Source organism: Hypanus sabinus, chromosome 5 (assembly GCF_030144855.1).
Source record: "Hypanus sabinus isolate sHypSab1 chromosome 5, sHypSab1.hap1, whole genome shotgun sequence".
NCBI lineage: Eukaryota > Metazoa > Chordata > Chondrichthyes > Myliobatiformes > Dasyatidae > Hypanus > Hypanus sabinus.
In genome coordinates this window covers 98,198,354-98,207,780 of record NC_082710.1, presented here as the reverse complement: position 1 = coordinate 98,207,780, position 9,427 = coordinate 98,198,354, and the positions used below count along the sequence as shown (strand labels likewise).

General features: G+C 39.6%; 1 pseudogene; it reads left to right on the top strand.

Annotated features, from left to right (window-relative positions):
- The first annotated feature begins 452 nt into the window (after positions 1-452).
- On the top strand, positions 453-630 carry LOC132394905 (U2 spliceosomal RNA; annotated as a pseudogene).
- Positions 631-9,427: the final 8,797 nt, after the last annotated feature.

The window sequence follows — 9,427 nt, the reverse complement described above, 5'->3', positions numbered from 1 at the left end:
AAACGGATGGTTGTGGTTAGATTGATAGTGGAATACTGCAGCTTAGAAGTGTGGCTGAAAATTACTGGTTGAAGGAGCTATATTGTGCTGTACTGTTTTGTGTTCTGCGTTGTTTACATTCTTCTGAAACTAGTTTCCTTCTTCCCAACTGAATTAGAGACGGATCTTAGTCCTCACTGTCTCTTGATTCCTTTCTAACATTTAAACCAGATTTGATTGACAGTGGAATTTGTCATTGATTTCCTCCCTATCTTCAAATATATGAATTTTTTAAAATTTTAAAATCTATTTAAAAGTCTTGAAATAAGTTTCCATATGTTTAACATCCTAATGACTTGTGAAGCTATTTTTCAAATTGAGGTAAATTTTATGCTCAGCAGAAAAATCAGAGGAAACAAAATTCCCTCCTCGAATATTTTCCAAATTTCCACTTTGGGAAGATGAAGATGAAAAAGGCTTCGTGCCCTTTTGGCTAAGATCACGTGGATCATCTTCTCTTATCAGTTTAATATCTGATAGGTTGCTTATCTGGGGACCATGTATTAAACTGATTTTTGGAACAAAGAGTGCCTCTGGGAACAGTGCACTTCCCTTCTAGAAATGTCAATGTAGCAAAGGGAAGAAACTCCATCGATCATCAGGCAGCACAACAAGAATGCGTATGAGGTGGCACGACACTTTACAGTAGCATTTCAATTTTAAAACAAATCATTTAAACATAACTCAATTTCTGCATGAAAATACTAAAATTTTATAAGGAATTTTAAAAGTAAAGATTAATTAATCTTAATTTTAATCTTAAAATTTTAATCTTAATATTAATCTTAAAATTACTTAATTTTATAAGTAAGCTACTGTAAAAAAGAATTAGATTAGTGATACATATTCAAGGATGAATTATTTATAGTCCTAAAGTTTGGATGTATTAATTGTTCTGTAGTAAATGATGTGTTACAGTAATGTAATGATGGGGAAATTACTTAACAACAGAAAGACAGCAATACCAGCAATTACTTGTATTTATGTAGTGCCTTTGATATAGCACAACGCACTAAGGCACTTTGCAGAAGCATTGTCAACAAATTCTGATACTGAGCTAAAAACAATTTTTTAGATGAAATTACCTAGACCTCAGTGAAAGAGGTTGGTTTTAACAAGCATCTTGAGGGAGGAAGTTGTGCTTGAGGGGATCCGAGGAAATTCTAGAGCTTAAAACCTTGGCAGCAGAAGGGTCAGCACGGTGGCATAGAGGATAACACAATACTTTACAGTACCAGTGACACAGGTTCATTTATTGTAGCCTGTCCTAGCAAACCCAAGAGTTACAAAAGCTGACCAGGCTGGAAGTAAGGATGAGAGTTTGGGCTGATGAGGCCATCATTCCCATTGAACCAAAATTCCAATGATTGAGGAAGATAGGCAGTTCATTCAAATAACATGTCAGTTACTATACCCATACCACGAACAAATCAGTGATCCAAGAAAGCAATGTACAATGTTACCATACCAGATCAGAACAAAAAGAGGTGAACCAGTTGGTCTGCCATGACCTCTGTCTCATGATCCTTCTATTGCTGCACAAGTTTGAAGGCTTGTTACCTTCCAGCAATATGCTACTTCATATGCACTGCTTACAATTATTTTAACCATAGTGGCCATCTATCCTGCTTATGTTGTGATTATTATCTCTCACTATCATATAAAATTAACAATGCAGAAGTCATTCATTCCTTTAAGACCATGCTTGTCATAAAAAGAGTTAGCTATCCTGTGCCTATGTTCCACCACAAGGTCCTTAGTCCTATAGCTCAAGTAAAGTTTAAATGATTTTAAGGTTATTGTTTCCACCAGCCTTACAGCCAGCAAACAGGTGATGTTTCAAATCCAGGAATGTCTTTCATTTATGATAGCTAGTTCATCATGCCATTCCCGTTGAATCAATATCAATGTCATTTGCTGGAGAAATCTCGTCATAGGCACTAATTATAATGGATATCAAAACACATCATTCTCTGTGACTCTTGATCACTGGCTGTCATCAAGTTGTCTGTGAAGTGTTGATTAGTAAAAGTCATTCTAGGGTGCTTGAGACAATCGATTCCAGCTGTGTTTCTATTTCCGTAATTGTTTAGGGGCCAGGAAAATAGAAATGACTTAAAGAATTAGGCAGCTGTCAGTTCAGCACCTGTTGCGGCTTGGGTGCCAGGGATTATCTTTGAATTTTCGCAATGGACAGTAATCAAGACTAACAGGTGCCAATGCTTGGAATGAAGTTGTCATCATAAGCTCTTTTATTTATCTCTTTGACAAAACAAGATATTGGTATGGCATGGGCATAATCCAAATATTTTCTGAGGAGGATCACAATATTGGATTAAGTTTTCTTTCATTCTTCCTTGCAAAGGACATTTTGTAGATGTTTCCTGCCTATGCCTGGCATTGATATTGACCAGAAGTGTCAACGTATTCTGCTCCTGGAATCTTGCTGGGGATTGCTAAAGCTCAGAGTAGAATTCCTAGACTTCACCCTTGTCTTCCAGGATTATGCTGTCTGCAACACTGAATATAACCTACATGTTCCGCAATAGATTGAGACAAAAGACCCTGAGACATTCACTGATCTCACAACAGAGTTGCTAAAACACCAGACTAGCTCTTCTTAATGCAAAACTAAACACAAAATCTTCTGACTTCAAACCAATACCTCCCTCCACAACCAAGTTCATGACAGCCTCTGATACAAACAACGCTTGTGTACATGACTGCTCAGTGATCAAGATCCAACTCATTACTGATTCATTCTTAGCAGTATGAATAGGTGGTTTAGATTACACATTGAAGACAGATATCTCCTCGCAATGCTCCTCACCCTTCTCCCAGCTATAAAATTTTACAAGAAGACCTTGGAAATTGTGAAACACGTGTCATATCCTGGGAGACATCTTTCAGAGAAGGCAGACACTGAGCAAAATTTAAAACTGCCTCTTAATCAAATCAAATCAAATCAAGTTTAGTTATTATTCAATCTATACATAGATTCAGCTGAACAAGACAGCATTCCTCTGGGGACAAGGTGCAAAAAATTCAAAAATAGCAAGCCAACATTCAAAAATAAAGTGTAACGTAATTCAAAAGATCAGGCAAAGAAGCATAGTCACTTGAAACAAAAACATATACATATAGTCCAAGACCCTGAGCAACAACGTCCAGCAAACAATTGTACAGTATCCCGGGAGTGTGCAGAGACATGCCACCGTTTTCAGACAGGGAGTAACACTGACAGGCGAGGCCAGGCCCCAGTCAAGCTCAGCCACTCTGTGGTATTCCACGTCTCTCATCTGGCCTGTAGCAGCATGCAAGCCCAAAGCATGAGCCCCAGTTCTCACTACAACTGAGGCTACACAGCTCCCGTGTCGACTGTCTCTCCACCAAACAAGGGTAACAGGCCTGCAGCAACTTACATTACCACAGTCCAACGGAGTCCCGCAATCAGAAGTGAAATAGCTGAGACAATCTCTCTTCCAGTTATATTGCACCAACTTCGATACTTCTGAGTAGCAGGTGTTATGAATGTACCACAGCTCTGAGGGGCCGAAGGGGCGGGAACAGCCCCCTCCTTCCGGAGAATCGTAAGACCACTATTAATTCGGGTCTCGGACCCAGGCAAATGAGAGACAATGTAATGGTTTTGGCCATGGTTCTTAGAGACACCTGTGCTGAGGGCATGACCCTGCTACGTGACAGCTACCACGGATATGGACACCCTCGGGCAATGTGGGGGTGGGGATTGCATCACCCTACTTTGATGGACATCTACAACTCTGCAAGTCAAGATAAAAGGGGACTGCAGAAGGCGGTACCCCAGAGAGACGCACCAGAAGGACTCGATCGCTCAACGCTCCCGTGATAGCTGGAAGCCAGTCAAAAGCAACGTGCACTCCGTAATTTCTCTGCCTGGGGAGCGGGTGGCTGATAATACCTAGAAGGACTTCGAACTAATAACAGGGAAACAACGCTCCCCTGATTCAACGGTGTTGCTTCGTCAAAGACCCGGGCAAGTTTTGTTGTTTCTCCTCACTCTCTCTGAAACACGTGAAACCCAGCGATTCCCCAAAAAGACTGAAGCCTGCAGACTTCTGAGTGACTTGTGTATTTCCAATGGACAATATATTATCCCCTAGACAACAGTCGAGATTATTTCTTAATGATGATTATTGCTATACCCGCGCTTTAGATTGAGTTTTGCCGATGTACATGTTCTGAATGTTTGTATTAACCTTACTTTTGTGCCCCCCCTTTATGAATAAAACGTTTGAAAACAGTGCCATCAGACTCCAACGGACCTCTCTATCTTTGCTGGTGAGTTATCCAGTTACCGGATACGTAACACAGGCAGCAACATGGTCTGCAGCCAGGTCAGCTCCTCCGAACCGAAACCGGCTCCTCCAACACACCGGTGGGCTCCTCTGTTATCCTGACAGGGTCCTCCGATATCCCGACCAGATATTTCGACACCTCGGCTGGCTGCACACTGACACCAGTCCAGCTACTCCAATCAACGAGCAGCTCACTGATGGAGTAGCCCTGCAGTATCCAATTTTCTTGGAGTAGAATTGTTTTTGAATCATAAAAAAACAAATCTTACTAAGTAAAAAGCACCTTTGGTTGGTCGCTGAGAGCCACTGCATTCGCACATGTTGGCATCTTACTGGAAGTTTAATTCTTTGATAATCTAAGAAAATGAGTGTTCAAAGACAAAGACCTCAGGTCTAGCAGAGCAAAGCTCTGAAGCTACAGCACATGCACAGTTCTCATCCAGATCCACTGGCAAATGATACTGTCCTTTCCCATCCCAACTGATGCACAAATCAAGCTCAGTAAGGTCCAATGGATGGACATTGTTATCCATTTACCCATGATCAGTTCTTCCTAAATGAGAACTCTTCTCTGTGGTTCATTACAGCAGGAATAAATAAAAAGGGGGCTTCACTGTCTGTGACCATTCAGAGTGGAGAAAGAATATTCAGAGGACATCAAATCTTTCACGTTTCATGAATGTTTTACATGTAGAAACTAAGCAAGTGTGATAGAAGAAGAGTAGAACCTCTCTTGCAACCCAAATTCCTGGTCATACAATCCACCTTACCTATAGCAGAAACTGCAAACCTGGCCTTGCTCCAGAGCGCTTCAGAACCTAGAGAATTGGAGTGGAAACAAGTCATCCCACACAGTAAGGGATAGTCCAGGTAAGAAGACAATATCTAATATCCAGTTATCAATAAGACATGACATACAATGCATTATTCTAATGTTCACAGCTCTGGCACAGTCTTCATCCCCAAATGTAAACTTTGCTTCCCTTCCACAGCACCTTCTGTTGGTATTTCATGAAAGGCAAGTTCTAGCAGGAAGGTTAAGAACACCTGATTCTTTCCAAACTCCCCATAAAGTTTCTAAAACAGGAATACATGACCCAATTTCAGAGTGTGGCATGATAAATGAGGTCACCACATGCACACTTCAAGCATTTTAGATGCACCAATACAGACTGCACTTGCAAGAGCAGCATGGAGTTTTGCAAACTGCATTGTGCATGTCTACAGTCAGCGATTGATATTGATATTCAAACTTCCTCCTACTCTTCTTTTTCATCCTCCATGTGGGAGCAAGGATAACTTATTTCCACACTTCTGTGGATTCTGAGATGGGAAGTCATGCACACTTTAAAAAACTGCCAGTGTACACAGAGAGTTGAGGTTTTGATCAACAAAGAGGACACATGGGTAGTTTATTTGGTAATCTCCCCTTTTTGCAGCTTACACAGGGCCTCTGTATGATCGTGATAGCTAGATTCAAGGTTCACAGTACTATCCTAAGGCCTCTTTTCTGTTCTGAGCAGACATGGGCTTGTGATTCCCACAAGTCAATAGAGATATTGTATTTCTCTAAGGAATCATCTTTTTTTCTGTGTCCACCTAGAAGTCTTTTCCAATAATATACTGTATCTGTTTTGGAAGTCTGGTGCTGAGAAAGTAAACAACATGGCTAGCTCAAATGACTGTTACTGACCTTAATACTTTAGATGTTCCTGGAGAGGACATTGATATTAGTGAATGTATCTTTTGATCTGATTTAGAAGATTTCACAGAGACTCTGTAGATATTATCTTTCCAGTGCCTTAAGGTGTCTAACACAGATTATGTAGGTTAACTTCATGACTGTAAACATTGAAGCATATCTTTATTTTGCCTTTTAACATTTTGAAATTTTCCATCAGATATTGTAAACCAGTCCCAAAAAATGAGTTAAATTTAAAAAAATAGCAATCAATTAATCGTCTAAAATTTGGCAGTGTAATTAGAGTTCTGGTCTCCACTGCAGAAATATCTAAATTGTAAGAATTGCAGAAAAATCTGAGAAGATATTTGTGCATTGTGGGAGTTAGACAGACAATGAAGAAATCTCTTGGGGCATTCAAAAGTCTTCACATCTTTGCAAAATGATATTTTGGAAAAAAAAAAGGATTGTTAGATAACTGTAGCCCTAAACTTAGCTGGAACTTCTAGAGGTTATACAAGTATTTGAATGTTTGTAGAATATTCAAGCAAATACAATTTCAATACATTAAAAAAACACAAAAATTGTTAAACATTTTAAACATCTTAAGCATATTTGTAAGCATTTAAAATATTCAATTACAAATAAAAATATATATTTTAAAATATTTTGCAAAGATTTAAATGTCATTTTAAACTGATCACCCATCTGGAAACCCTTCAAAATTGGACAACTTTACTCAAGGCTCTTGTTGTTGTATCTTTTAAGAAAAAGAAGAAGGAGTGGGCAGTTGGTAATGAATATTTTCATTTGATGCAATCGTGTCTCATCTTTTACCTCTGTTTTGCTTTGCTGTAGTAACTGTACCTTGATTACCTTAACATCTAAGAATTTATTAATCTCAAATCAAGTCAACAGGAGAATAACCATTAAAATTCCCAAGACCTGTCACAGATTTTTTTTTTTAATTTACGCTGTAAGCTTTCGGCTGCAGAGCTTATTCCTGTTCTCTTGCTCCACTGCATGAGGTAGTGAGTGACAATTTGTCGACAGCTAGTTCTGGATCTCTATGCGTGCAAACATGTGCCAAAGTTGCTGTCAGCTTTTCTGAATAATGAAAGGAACACTGACAGTTTTTCCATCATTATACAGCAAAACCCAAGCCATAATGACAGATACGTCTCAGTGGGCAGCGATCTCACTTGGAGATACAAAGTTTCAAGTTCCCCTCCAGCAACCTTAAATCTAAAAATCCAGGCTGACAAATTAGTATAGTGAGGTTGTCACTACTACACCTTCAGAGACCTGGCCTGGAGGTTACACAAGTTACTCAACCATTTTCCATGTGGAACTGTCAACATTTATCCCCTCGGGCAACATGAAGTTCTGACTTTTTGGTTACTCCTAGTTAGTGTTTCTCCAACAGCTTTCTGAAATTGGACTTCTCATATAGCCTAGTAGATGAGCATCAAACCTGGTGTGGAAGAGTGAGTCCCTTTTCTTCGATCAAGAAGAATAGCTACATGGGAGAAGAAATTAATTGCTTCATATTTTTGAACTAATTTTGCATTTTAAACAAAATACTTGTTTCAAAGAACTTTAAAACTTTTGTTCAGTTCTTTTATTGATTTATGTTAACTGTTCAAATGCTTTCAAATGTAAGCTAGCTTTATTAGCTTGGACAGTGTCTGAGCCAGCAATCAAAGTTCAGCAATTCACAGGCAGATCTTGTTCTGGCTAAGTCAGTGTGCAGGTACTGCATCAGCCTTACAGACTCTGGCTATTTTGATCTGGATATGTTTGAGCAATAAATGGATACTCATGAAGGTCGATGTTTGTTTGTTCTTATTTCTAGGTACATGTTGAGGTAGGTAAGAAGCCACTGGCAGGAAGTTCTGTTATCTTTCAAAGGGGAACCTTACCAGCTCATGATCCAAATCCCGTAAGGTGACACTGAAGTCAAGCTGGAGTTTATTTTGTGCACACTGACTTAAACACATTTTCTGGGATGCTCTGGGAGCTTGCAATTTGAACGGTGATGAGCGGGCATACAGGTGCAAGATGAATAGATTCGCTGAGTGATTTCACAACAACCTCAACATCAGCAGGACCAAAGGATTGATTGTGGACTCCAGGAAGAGGAGTCAAAAAGGAGTCAAGAACAAATGCTGGTTCTCATTGAGGAGTCAGTGGTGGAAAGGGTGAACAGCTTCAAGATCCTGGGGGTCAACATGCTGGTTCGATTGTGGGACCAAGATATTGAAGCCATCATGTCAAGGGCATGTCAAAAACTCAACTTCATTAGAAGTTTGAAGACATTTAGTATGTCACCAGAGACACATGCAGACTTCTGCAGTGGAGAGCATTCTGACTATTTGCATCACTTCCTAGTGTGGAGGCTCCAATGTACAGGATTGAGTAAGGCTGCAAGGGTTGTAGACTCTGCCACCTCTATCACAAATATAATCCTCCCCACCTTTGCATTTGACAAGGTTCCCCAAGGTAGACTTATTCAGAAAGTTAGGAGGCAAGGGATACAAGGAAGCTTGGCTCTGTGGATTCAGAATTATCTTGCCCACTGAAGACAGGGTTGTAGAAGACGGAGTGTATTCTGTCTAGAGGTTGGTGACCAATGCAGTTCCACTGGGATCTGTTCTGGGACTGTTGCTCTTTGTGAGTTTTATAAACGACTTGAAGGAGGAAGTGGAAGAATGGGCTAGTAAGTTTGCAGATAGCACAAAGTCTGGTGGTGTTATGGATAGTGTAGAAACAGGTTACAATGGGACATTGATAAGATACAGAGCTGAGCAAAGAAGTGGCAGATGGAGTTTCATCCAGAAAAGTGAGAAAAAAATAAACTTTATAAGTTGGAATTTAATGGCAGAATGCAAGGCTTGTGGCAGCAATCTTAGAAGTGTGAGGGAACAGAGGGATCTTGGGGTCCATAACCAGAGATCCCTCAAAGTTGTAGTGTAAGTTCATAGTTTGCTTAAGAAGCAGTATAATATGTTGATCTTCGTTAGCAATGGGATTGAGCCGCAAGCTCTGTAAAACTCTCGCAGACTTTTTTTTATGAAGAAGGACTTTGTCTAACTTTTCAAAGGTGCAGATGAAGAAACTAGCCTGTAGGTTGCACTAGTAACTCATTCCCATCCATGACTGCTCACAAGTCATAATGCTAGCCTTATTCTTTCATCTCCTTTGTTCCCTAAACCTGAATATTTCTCAACAGATGTTGATCCTCGGATAGATTAAATGATCAAAGCTCAAAGTAAATTTATTATAAAAATACATTTATACAATACTGTATATTACCATATGTGACAATGATATTCATTTTCTTACAGATATCTTCCAGAAACAAAATATT